The sequence below is a fragment of the Chanos chanos genome, chromosome 1 (genome assembly GCF_902362185.1).
Source record: "Chanos chanos chromosome 1, fChaCha1.1, whole genome shotgun sequence".
Taxonomy (NCBI): domain Eukaryota; kingdom Metazoa; phylum Chordata; class Actinopteri; order Gonorynchiformes; family Chanidae; genus Chanos; species Chanos chanos.
In genome coordinates, this window is record NC_044495.1 from 19,738,702 (window position 1) to 19,752,477 (window position 13,776).

Genomic DNA, 13,776 nt, shown 5'->3' on the forward strand with positions numbered 1-13,776 from the left:
CTTTGAAGCAGTTTGAAGTTAGGCAGGGCCAAGGAATCTGAAGACCAAAGCTTAATGCCACAAACACAGAGGATCGCATGATGGTGCCCAGAGGGTACAGATTGTGAATTACACGCCCTCTATTCTCCCATCTCATAAAGATCAACGTAAATAGATCACTCTCCTTCAGCTAAACTGTTTTATTTGCTGTCCTCTGTTGGGTGTTTTTTTCACAGACAGACAGCTCTTCTTAAGTTTTAGTCTAGAAGCCAAAATTATGTGAAATCTTGGCCTTTAAGTCGTAAAAACGTCATGCTACACTGCGTCTTGCAGTGCATATTAATTTGCTAAGAACTACTTGTCCAGTCATGGAGAGCTTCATCAAATTTATAAAACCTCTCAAAGGTGACCTAAAAATGTTCATGCCTACTTCTGTATGCTTACAGAACAGCTCCTGTACTACATATGGGAAAAAAAATGGCCATGTGTTTGTAGTTGCATGGGTTTGTACACGCTTTCACAAGTGTGTTTCTCTTCTTTGGGTGAACTACACAGATCTCTGTATCTTGCCTCTCATTTATCTTACAGATTCATGAAATGCTTGATATTGCACAGAATACCACCATGGGTCCACAATATGTTAGTTTGACCTGTGAACCCCTGAACATGGGCCTGGATAGCTGACCGAGTAAATGGAATAGGTTCAGTGATTTTTAGCGTCAATAGTGATGCTCTTTGAACTGGTCTTATGTCAGCTGTACAGCTGATACTTGCCTACAACGGAGTTTGTGTGAGTGTGTTTGTCTGATCCTGATGGATCTGCAATCGGAGAAGGCTGTGGGTTGCTGCCATTACCAGTATATGTTCAGAAAAAAAAAAAAAAGAAATGGACACTTCTCCCTCCTTTCCTGCCCGTTAGTTGTGGGCCTACACCACCTTCAGTTAAACTTGTAGACTCATACAACGATTCAGTGTATCAGACCTTGAGTGGGTTAGGTATGGAAATGTTGGGAGCGTGCTTTTAAGAGTGCTGTATTTATTTTCATGAGGTTCTTATTTTCTATGGGAATATAACTAAAGAGCTTTATCTTTCGAAACATTGCTCCCGCTTAACTACGGAACTACTGGGGACGTACTTTGTCATAATTTATATCCTTTTCCAACAAAATCATTTCTTCATTCCCTATATTCTTGTTTCCCAATATTTTTTAAGTTGTAGAGCCGTTATCCTCCTCTTTTTCCCTTCCTAGCGTTGCCTTGCCTGCACCTTAAACCCCAAGTTCCACAAGCTTATTCAACTGAACTATCAAACAACATTTTGGGAGATTCTTTACAACTGTAAATAGCTGTACAAAGAAAATACTGTCTGTTTGCTTGGAGGCATGGAGACTCAGTGAAATGAGATATAAAATGTTTCAAATGAAGAAATAAAGGTTAAGAAAAGACATTTTGATAGATGAAATTGAGAAAATATTTCTGTGTACAAATATTTAAGACTGTATAATATAAAAGAAAAAAAGAGCTTAATGTATTTGTTGTGAATATGAAAACCTGATATATTAAAGAAGTGCATGAAAACCATAAATATTGATTGAGGTGTTTTTTTCCCCCCCTCGTCTTGCTCTTGATATACACAGTCCAGATAAGTTTTTGAAATGTTCAGTGCACTTTGAAGCATGATGTGCAAAACTTGTAATGCAGTTGCCTTTGATGCCTTCTTTGATACATTTATATATGATATATTTTGTAGGACAGATCTGAAAAAAAGGTTCAGATAAAGTCTGACAAACAGGTCTGAACAGAAGAGAATAGAATTTAATACCAGTGGTCATGTTTAATTAAAAGCAGCATATAACCAGACACTTACCCGTATCCATCACAAGACTGCAAGTGCACACATAAACCCACGTGGACAATGGTAATGAAAATATCCCTTTGGCTTAGATGTGAGGAAGGAGACAGAAATCTAATTGAGGAAAGAGGTCCTGAAAAGGGTACAGTCTAAAAATCACTGTCTCTATGAGACGTGCAGGTCTTCCAGCTGATGTTCTGTGACAAGTCCCCATCATGGAAAATACTTCACCAGTCTGGACTGGCCTTACAAATTAGGAATATGGAAAGAATTCAGAGATGCCACTGCCCTATTATGGGAATTCAATGCAACGTATTCTCATCGCTGGAGAGAGGTTTAATGAAGCCACAAAAAATCCCCCCAGTCAGCCACATGATTACCTAGTTCACACAGAGACTTTGAATAATCTTAGGAACAAATGGATATTCAGCAACTTCCCAACAAGCCATATTATGGTTCCATACTGAAGGACTTGTGCAAATAGTCTGCATCACCTGTTTGGTCATTTGTTTTGTATCACTTTGTCAATAGTCAGTGTTTAGGATCCTCTCTTTTAAATATTTTGATCTGTTGTCTGTTATTATATGTGTTTCACTACATCTACAATGGTGCTTAATAACTCTCAACTTAAGACGTGAGAAGGAAAATCTTGAAATCCTCTGAAAATGGTGGAATGATTAAGAAAGTGGAAGCATTGTTGTGGAAAGTATGGCGTAAACCATATGCTTTGCCATTTCTGTAGATTTTGTCTATAGATTCTGTCGTTTTTCTTCTGAAAGTTACTGCCCGTCAGGTGATAAATGAATACTTGTGTTAATAGAGGATGTGGTAATGCAACAGACAAATAAGCACTCCACCACCACCACCAGATGGCCTCATTTACCAGGATAAAATCAATGAGGACAACGCATGGAAGAACATCCAACTGATTCTAGCATGTGCAACATTTAAAACTGAACCAGGGCAGTTAATGTCATATCCAATTAAGTTCCACTCATTCTGGTGGCCCCTGGGTATAGGAACTCATATTATAGAAGTGGCAACTACTGCATTCAGAGTTACACTTCAGAAAAGATGCAGCAGTTTAAAGTACTCATTATAAAAAGTACTTGATAAGAAGCCACATCTAAGTAGTAAAATAAAAGTCCACTACCAAGTGACTTAGTTTATCACAATACCTAGATGCATAGTTAAGCTCTATTAGTTGTTCACAGTAAAAAAAAAAAAAAAAAGTATGTAAAAAGCTGGCTACATTTGGGGATGATCTGTATTGCAGTCATGCAGTCACACTGAGCTGATGTGTTAAAGTGTTAAAGTAATAACATTATTACACTGTAAATAGAAAACCAGGTATACAGTGTTTACTTGACTGAGATGTCATGGAATATTGAGCAAAAAATGTGTGATACATATATGAGCTGACGGTATCCTTAGCTGTGATGTTTAAGAGGAAATGTATGTCGATAAATTAAATAAATACAGGGAAAAAAATACATCTCCAGTACAGTGCACAAACCATCATGGGAAGAAAAATGTTAAGACAGAACACAAGTGAAGAATTCCATCAAACTTCCCCTCCCTCAACTCCACCTCCACTTTACTCTCATACCACCCTCAGCAAAGACTGGCTTTGTGCTGCTTCTCAGTAAATCTGTGAATTGGCTTTTTTGCCTCATGAAGCTGAAGAGATGGGAATTTGTTGATGGATAAGGCACAAATCTACAATATGGCTTCACAAGGCAGTTTAAAGTGCAGCTACTCCTCACAGTCCAACATGTGCAGCTTTACAGCATTATCAAAGGAAAGTGTGCGACACAACAAGAGAGGTATGGCATGAATTGTATGGCAACTATTTATCAAACTAAGTGGTACGCGTAATGTCAGGGATGTCAGTTTGTCTCAGCAGACTGCAGTTGTTATCTCTGCTTTTGTATTTCTGTAGATCACCATCTTCTTATGTACACATAAGTTGCTTTATATGTCTGACTGTAATGTATAACTCTGAACCTGACTAATCCGCACTGTAACTCTAAATTATACCGTAAAACAATAACATTTAAAAGTAGCCAAATGCGGTTGCATAGGACAATTTATCCCCTTGTTACAAAGTTTAATTAGACACTTTTTTTGTAAGAACTATTATTTTATTTTCTATTACTCTATGTCCAAGATCGTTCCCTCGCTAATGCTTTTCGGAGAGAGAGCCTGCAAAAGGACCGCACGATACATACTCTGGGTTTGGAGCACCAGCAGCAGCTAGCTCGTTTCCGGGGGGCTCAGCTGGAGCTAAAGAGAGCCCTTGAACGGCTGGCCAATCGCCAAGCAGTTAAACCTGTTCCGAGCCACCCCTCCAGCACAACCAGCCCCTCCTTAGTGCGGCTGTATGGACAGCCCTCTCAGTCGTGTTGCCCGAACCACATCGTCTGCTCCACCTGTAACCTGCGTCTGAGACTAGCTGATATCACAACCCGACGTTTCACACCCAGCCTGTGGACCATGTACTGTCGACCATTGCCCAAACTCAACTCCGTCGACAGCCTGCCAGCCTTCTATTGTATGCCCAGCTTTGTGGAACGACGTAACCTATCTGCGTCGGATAACACTCTTCGATACTTACCTTTCATGTAATTCCTTAAATGGGACTTGCAGAAATGCTGTTGTATGAATGAATGACAAGTGTTGGATAAGAGCACGTTGTGCTGTTTTTGCGTACTTGATGTGACATGTTTTTTTATGTGACTGGGGTGTAATAGGTAGATAAAAGTAGAAGACTGTCAAAAACATATGTTTATATTGTTAATCAGATCGTGCATTAGTAGAGTATGTTGGAACTTCGGTCAGTGCTCAAACATTCTTATCCAGAACTGATCGCTAAAAACGGGAATGAAAACATAATATAATTTTTTAAACAGATATTTTTTAGCAATAGTAAAAATACTGAAGTCTATTCATAATACTGGTGTTGCATCTGGTTGAGTTGATTGTGTCTGGGAAATGGATAGCACAAGGTGTGACACTTTTTAATTGGCAATTATTTGGATACAGTTGTGGAGTAAGGTTCCTTGCTCAATCCGGGAGAACAAATAACACCTCTGAAGTCTGAAGGTTAAGATGTGAGTTTTGTTTCATAATGGTTTCATTAAATAGCACTTTCTTTTTTAAAGAGATCCAAGTTCATTGTGAATTTTTTTGTGTCATATGGTGTGATACTAATTCATTAGGAGAATTAGGGGAATTAAGGTCCTAATATCCCTTTATGCATTTGTTCATCATTATCAGTATCTAGGTTTAGTTCTTGTACCCCAATTGTTTTATCATTTGGTATGACATTTGAAATATGATCAAACTATGGCTTTGACAGTGAAATCTTTAATGGGACATGTTAAATTTGATGTCACCATCACCAGCAACTTGTAATTGGCTCTATCACAATTTACCAAAAAATATCATAAGATGACGCCAATGTATTCCATGTTGTTATGAAAAAAAAAAGAAATCAATAAATGCACAAGGAATATTTACATTTATGTTGTTTATTCTACAGATTCTTTTATCCAAAGCTTTCAGAAGAACTCAATAACATGCTATCAGGATGTGAGTGTCTTAGACAGAGAGTACATCTACACGAAATATGCCACTGTCATTACTGCCTTGTCAAGCACTATCCCCTTTGTATCCTACAACTGTCCACACACTACCCAAGATTATGTGCCATCTGTAATACCACAGCCAGGTATCACTTCTGCTTTTTTTTAACAAACCTCTGCCACCCATCCATCTCCCAAGCTAAAGGTATGCTTGCCTGAACAGAGACTTGGGCCCTGGACCCTCCGATTGAAAGTCTGATACTCTAAGTAATGTATGATGTGATTCCTTCAGAAAATGTGTCCTTAATACATTTTTGGACACTATATGATCTGACACACCATATGACTTTTTACGGTTTGTCCCGAAAAATGTGAAAAAGTTTAGGTTAAAATGCAATTAATTATCATACACGTTTCTGAACAGCCAAGAGTATGTGCAATACAACTAAATAATTTTCTTGTGTACTTGAAGATTTTTTTTTTCTGAATTTCCATGCTTAAATATCAACAGCACTTTTAAAATTGTGATTTTATCTTATTCAGTTAACAGTAAGGTTGTACATGATGGTTGTAGACTGATGGTGAGGAAACTGTTGAAGGTACTGATGATTACTGTGAACTATTTGTGAAAAAACAATTTGAGCCAACTTTCTCAGTGAAGTGCTTTAACAACCTCTTTAACATGCTTTTGTTCCTGCTAAAACCTTTCTCTGAGTTTTATTAGTGCTGCAACTCAAGACATTCCACAGCCCCTGGAGGCACAGTGGATGATTGTATGGGTTTTTCAGTTGTTTGGACAGTGGAGCAACTGGTTGTATATCATTGTAGTCTTCTGGACACATACAGGGCCAAACTGTCAGACAGGGAGAGTTTTATGTTCAGACCTTGAATACTCACATTCTTACCCAGGGATTCTTAGTATATGTCTGAGACATTCTTACCCATGGGTCATAGCTTGAAATTAATGGCGTCCCATTGTCATGGATACAACAATGTAATTACCCAGGATTATTTAAAATATGGATTGAGACAATGCTGGGGCAACTAACTGAACAACTAGGTAACACTGCACATTGCTACATGGAATGATAAAATGTGCAGTCAGCTCAGGGTTCAAATTACAGGGGGGATTTGGGGGGCCTGACCCCCCCCCAATGATGACTTGGACTCTCCAAAAGAGGTAAAAACAACAGTTTGGGGGGGGGGGGGTCAAAACATTTATATATCCTATGCTATATAGCCCTGGGGGAAAAGATGACCTGATTGTCATTGTATAATTCACACTCTGAGAGAGCTGAAAAGTTGAGTTCACTTTTCTGCCTCAAAGTTTAACAAGCCATCATGTCATTGGGTTGGCAATCCAGTTAAATTAATTTTTCATTTTCAATCAAATACATTGTCAGAAGCAATCACAACACCTTACAAACAAAGTTGTAACAACAGTCCAGCAGAAAAGGTGTGTGTGTGTGTGTGTGTGTGTGTGTGTGTGTTTTGGGCGCTGGGTATTGTTGGGTGTTGGGTGGAGAGGGGGGGTATCATAGTCTATCACAAATAATCAAGCACCATTTCTGTCCAGACTGAAACTGGTGAAAAACTTATTTTGAAAATTTGGGTTCAAAACTGTGATATGTATGGCATTCCCAGAAAGCATTAAACTGTCTAATGTTAGTGAAGAACAAAATTGGTAAATTTCCATGTTGGAGAGTTCCATGAGGTACAGTCCTCTACAGTAGTGAGATCTATGTAATAACTGGGGTTGGGGGAGCACTTGAAAGTGTTTAGGTGCACAGCTGTCCAAAAATCTTGGAGTAGATATATAATGAGATATCTGTCACCCATTTCTCACATTGGATACACACAGGAGACAAAAGATTTCTATAAATTTTTGAAACAGTGTTAGATTTGTACTCTGTCAGTTTAAGGTGAGGAATGAGGTCATTCTTTTGGGAGAGGACATTTGGATTTGACAGACAAAACTGAATGTACTGAAATGTCTGGTTAATGGAAAGGGAACATTGCTTAGCAAATTGAAGAGAGTAAATAAGCTGATTATTATGAATGATTTGCCCAAGCTTCTTAATTCTCTTTGAATACCACAATGGAAAATATATACGATTATTATTATTTGTGAAATCAGGATTATGCCAGATAAAAGAATTGAATTTGAATTAAAATGGGAAGCCCATTCTAGCCTGTTCTATTTTTGTGGTAACTGTGTGCCGTAAGAGATCAATGTTAACTGGGTAACGGGAAATTATTAAACCAAAGTGTTTGACACCAGCAGTTTTTTTTTCTGAATGGTAGCCTGTTGGAGAGAGTATTTCATTTAAATTTTAAGTAATGAAGAATATCATCCATATACAAACCATGTTCGTGTTGAGTTGGACCTGTGGTGATCCCAGTAATGTAAATTTTGAGTGGATTGTTGCTAGTTATAGCTGAGGCATGCAGAGAGTCATAGAGAGTTTTACACCACAGCTTTACTTTGTTGGTTTCTACATAGTTTTCACTTTCTGTCTGATTAAAAGAACAAAAGTCTTGATCCTAAGTACTGAGATACTAGGTGAATGTAGGTGAATTGTGGTGAATTGATTTGATTGCCAAATCAAAGCTAATTATAGCATGGTTTGAAATAAGTGTTGGATGAATCATGCTATTAGAGGTGAAGGATACAGCGAATCTGTTGACTAGACAATAATCTGTTTGAGAGTATGTGTTGTGAACTGGAGAGTAGAAGATTCATTCTCATTTCATAGGATTACTAATCCACTATATATCACACAGGCCCAGATCTGCCATACAGCAGCTAAGTGGGGGAAGACACATCATGCCATGTCAGATTTGAAGTTAGGTGGGTTTTTTGACCTGCCAATAAAGTGATTAGTAGTCTGGTTGAAATGTCCTCCAACTGCAAGGGTAGAGTCCAGCTATGAATCGATTTCAGTGAATAAAGCATGGAAAAATGGGGTCGTTATCATTTGAGCCATAAACATAGACAAAGTAGAGGTTACATTTCAGTGTAGTAAATGAAGGAAGTAGTGATAACTGTATGTCAGACTGTAAAGAATGTAGAGGCAGGAATCACATGGTGCCACTATCAGAAAATCTTGATAAAGATGAAAACAGAGGGGGCTGATTAGTTCAGCATAATATGATAAAGCTCTTCTTTTTTTTGGGGGGGGGGGGGGGGGGGGGTCTGTCTCAATGCAGATTGCCTTCGTATACAGAATGTGTGTACTGAGAATGATAGCCTGGCTTTTGGCTTACTGTCTAAGCAAACTCATGGGATGCAGTTATGATTTATTTAGATAATTTCAGCTATACTTCCCCATCTGTGTGATGTAGCCTATTTCCCAGGGAAAACTAACAATTAGCTAAATTAATTCTGGGTGATAATGGATTTCCAGTGGCTCTAATATACTGATCTAAATTTAAGCTATCATTATTCCTGTGGCATGAATATTTGTGATAATATCTATTAGTCTGCCATTTAGTACATTGTTACTTTTGATTTAACTATTTTACTTTCTGTTTTGTAGTAATCTTGCAAAAGTTGCACCATAATTTTTGGTTAGATGGCTAATTAAGTAATACATTTTTGTCAGAAAACAATAGTAAATTAATGCCCTGAAGGATGCTATGTATATTCAGTTTCACTGACATTCATGTTTTTCACAGTAGTCAAGGATTTTTTCTCAGTGTAAAGTTCCAAAGAATTAGATCAAACAGAACCTATCAATAATTTTCCCATACCCTTTCACAATGAATGTGTGGGGCTCTATACAGTTTGACTGGCTTAAATGGTCAAATAGAATGTAACTAAAATTTGCAACGCATTAGTGCAACATGATGAACTTCTGAAATTTTGATCTATTACTACCAATAATAAAACATGTAACAAACACTGGATGATATTAGCTGAACCTTTATGTTGTGTCTACTTGGAAAGTGTCACAGTCATCAAATATTCAACTTTAGAGTCCGAGTCAAATCTTGAATGGTCAGTTACAATTTACAGCTGTAGGTCTTACAATATTTATTCAAACAGTGATTTAACTGTGCCCATGTGCAATCTGTCATCTTAAAATGTGACACTAAAGTTTTAAAGGTATATTATATACCTTTACTTTAGCCATAAATACATGCACGCTTGAGAGGAATAAGGATCTTGCCTATGTTAATGACAATGCTGTATGCAATGTGTAAGTATGTCATATCCTACATGCTACCACAAGCATATATGTTTACTTTATAAGTCCCATTTAAAAGTCATCTCCCTCGGTGTGCTGCTCTTCAAAATCTTTAATAAACAGACATCTTTACAGTAAAATCAGTAATATTCACTGTAAAACCTTTCATATCATCTTAGATTTTCTTCACCCATTTTTTTCACAAGCAGTTGTATGCTGCTTTCACAAGAAATGAATATATACAGCATTATACAATCACAGCATGCAGTAAGATGCTATCAGATGTATGACTGTATCTCAGAACTATTGCTGTAATATTGCACTACTCTATCTACCATTGTAATCATTTGCATAATTCTCTCTCTAAGAAAAATAGATACAATTCACGATTAAAACCAATTTAATACCACTCCTGAACTACTGTAAGAAAATCCATTTTTCACTGCTACCACAGCTGAGATTAAAGGCAGAAAAAAAACTTGGATATTAGCACATCTAAGATGAACTACAAATCGCTGCTTTGTCAGACAGTAGCTTAACTTAATGTGCCACTCAATAGTCCTGACATCTCATATTCTTGACATAACTTTTCCTTATTTAAATTCTTCCCAACACAATATTTTAGTTTTTCTGTCATTTTATTTTTGTGTGACACAATATGTTGACCAATAGCAACAGATTCTGGAAATAATAATGAAAATGGTAGCACTTGGGAACTTCTCTGAAGTTCTCTCTGAATATAGCACTGTTTTTAAGAGTGTTTTATGTTCTGGAGGATTTCCCTTATGTGTTCTTACTACTGGCCTAACATTCACTGTTCTATGCTCTTACTATCCTTGCTGAACTATTTTGCACCAACAGCTCTCAAAGCCTGATAAAAGTACTGCAGAAAAACTACAATCTGAATGACTGACTTTTTGTGCCATCTAGTGGCATTACATAGTTATACATTGTCTAAATGAGAGTTGTGTATTTTATGCTGAATTTGACGAAAGCCAAATTTCTACTGACCTTGCTGTAATTAGAAATTTAGAGTTATTCTCAAAGATAACATCCCTATCTCAAAGATGACTGATTCTTGCTTCCTCTTCTCCTATGTGCACAAAAACACACTGGTGAATAAACACATACAGCTCCTACATATGAAACGCAGACATGTCATAAAACGTGTTTGGTTATGCCCCAAGATTTCTCATAATGAAAGTCCCTAGCATGTCAGTTAAAAGCACAGGGCATCTTCGATTTGTCCTTTCTCCTTGCCTCCTTAGTTCATGTATTTTCCCATTCTGAGAAGGACAATTAAAATGACATGTTTAATAAATGAGCAGAAGCATCTGAGCTTGGCAAAATACTCTGGTACGTGTAACTTGAATGTAACCTATTTCACTGACACGAAAGAACATGTGCTCCCCTTGAAATTCAGCAACACAAAACAGAAACATCACAAAAGCAGCTGCTTGATGAAATACTGTTTGTTGCACTTTCTTTGAACGGCATAAACCTAGTTTTCTATGGTAGAAAAAGAGTAGACAAATATATGAAAAGCATTATGATGGAATTTTGGAAAGAACAATTTTCATCTTGTGCATTCTGTAGCATCACACCTCAGCCGCAATTACTGACAACAATTTTGATGTCTTACCTGAACATCAACACAAAAGTCTAAGCAGGGTCCACTGTGCAAAACAAATGTCATAGCCTATTCATAAATGACCATGGGAACCGGTCAAGTAAACTGACCTGCGTTTGACCTTAAAGGAACACTTTGGTTGCATTCTTCTGGTAGTGAGACAGAGGAATGTGAAGGAGGGATGGAGGTTTGGAAGTCTTTTTAAAAGCATAATTCTCAAGAAAATTTCAGGTTTTGGCATATTGCATAAAGTACGCTGGTAGCCTATAATTGTACACTTATATATACAAGGTATATTGTCATGCCATTTAAAGAAGTTTAAAAGAAGGCAATACAGTTGTATATAAAAAAAATTATAACACAGTTTGTTAAATTATGTCCTTTTTATTGGCTGTACACAAATGCATGTCATTGAACAACTGCACTGTAGCACATTTTTTCTTTTTTTAATTTTCAACTCAGTTGGGTCCCCTATATTTACACCAAGTATCTTATAATATTTATGTATATATTTATATTTCTTTTGTACAATCTACACTTTCAATCAAGTGAAATAAGAAGAATAACAAACTAATCCTCTGGGACTTAGATTCGGTCAGAGCATGCAGGCTTTGTCTACCCAAGACAGAGTTGTGCAGAAAAGGAAATTAAGGACTGTTTGCAAGGTGTTGTGTGTAAGCATGTGTCACTGGCAGCCCAGGCAGACAAAAATAGAAGCCAAGGCGGATGCACACAAAAACAAGTCACTGTATTCTAAAGAAGCTGGTCTTAACAAAGATTACAAAATCTAGTCATAGATCTTAACATTATAGCCCAGATTTGATTGGTCCTTGGTTCATCGTCAAATTTACTGATGTCCCTAATTTCTTAGGTGCCAGTTCAACAACATTTCTATGTGCTATCTTAAGTTTTTTCCTGATTGCTCTCCTTTGAATGCATAAATAGAAAGCAAAGCACTAGTACAATTTGCCGTGAAATCCTCTTAGGTGAATCTGAAAGCACATTTCCATTGTATTATATTCTGTCTTCCCCACAAAAGGCTTTCAGCTTTGTACCCAATGGGGAAAGGTAACTAAGTAGTTGGAGCCTTTTGCAGGAATCATACAATGTATCTTTCTGTATCCAACTTTTGTCAGAGTGGTATTTTCTCTCCGTCAAATATCTTGGTACACTGATTATATTCAGAAAGTCTTGGACATACTGCACACACATTTCTTCACCTTAAACAAAATAGCTGAAATGTTGTTTATAATATTATGCTTACTGTAAGAAAATAAAGCTATTATGATTCCAAAATAAAATTATTTTCACAGTTTGAATTTTCTTGCATCATGAAACCTTTGTTCAATCAATCCATAAATATGACAATTGAGTTTAATGAACTGTGCACTTGAGGAAATTGCATTTATGGTAACATTTCACAGTCAGAACTGATGGATCCAAGTTCTGTTATGAATTTTTACCATCATTTTTACCACCAAGTTAATACAGGACATAAATAATAAAATATCTCCTAACAGAACATCAAAATAAGATCCTCCAATGGCTCTGTCAGCACAGCAACAAACCATAATAATTTATCATATATAATTACTGTACTGAAAATATATGATTATACAATAGGTTTATGATAATAATTAACATATAAGCTTACATTTCCTTACATGTATCTGTTAAGAGTTTTAGAATCAGTAAAAGCATGTGACTCCAGATGGAATAAAGGAAAAGACCATTTGTTCAAGACTACTGTAAAATGAATATATATCTTAATGAATCTTTGGATGAACTATCTTTTCTTGATTAGCTGAGATGATGACGGGTGCAACCCCTGTCTCACACCATAAAACTACACTTATACAAGAAGATGACCCTTCCTCCAAGAGCTGTTTCAATTTGACATACAGCCAGACACAGAAAATTAAAGTATGCTCTACATGCAACTTGGCAGCAACAGAATTTCACAGTTAAAACAACAACATCTGAGCTGGCATCACATCTCACAGGAGCAACATGGCAAGCTTGGACTGTAATTATGTACATTGGTTTTCAAGAGTAGTGACCAGTGCAATGAGATCATTCATTGTAGGTTATGTAATGGAGCTCAAGTCACAGTCAACAATGAGCACTGAGTCTGATGTGGTTCAACCCATTTAAACCCAACCAAATTCTCTGATGATGCTGTTTGTGATGAATAGAAAAGCATTCCCTTTGTGCAACAGGAGATTTGCTTGCTGGATTAATACTGGCTGGGTGCAAAGTCAAAGCAAGGCAGCTAAACAGGGCTTCCATGCAGATTACTGAAACAGTTAATCTATTTTACACAATTCCAAGGCAAAGAATGAGCATTTTAGGATTTGGATTAGATTACACTGAGACAGTGATAGGTGTGCATCCCATTGAACTCCTGCAAAGAAAGAACGGGCAGTAATAGCTCAGATCAGCATGCATTTTTGTTGGTTGATTGGTCCTTGAGGAGGGCATTTTTAGGGGATGCATATGATGATACTTTTGTACTAAAAACACTTTATAGTTCTTGCA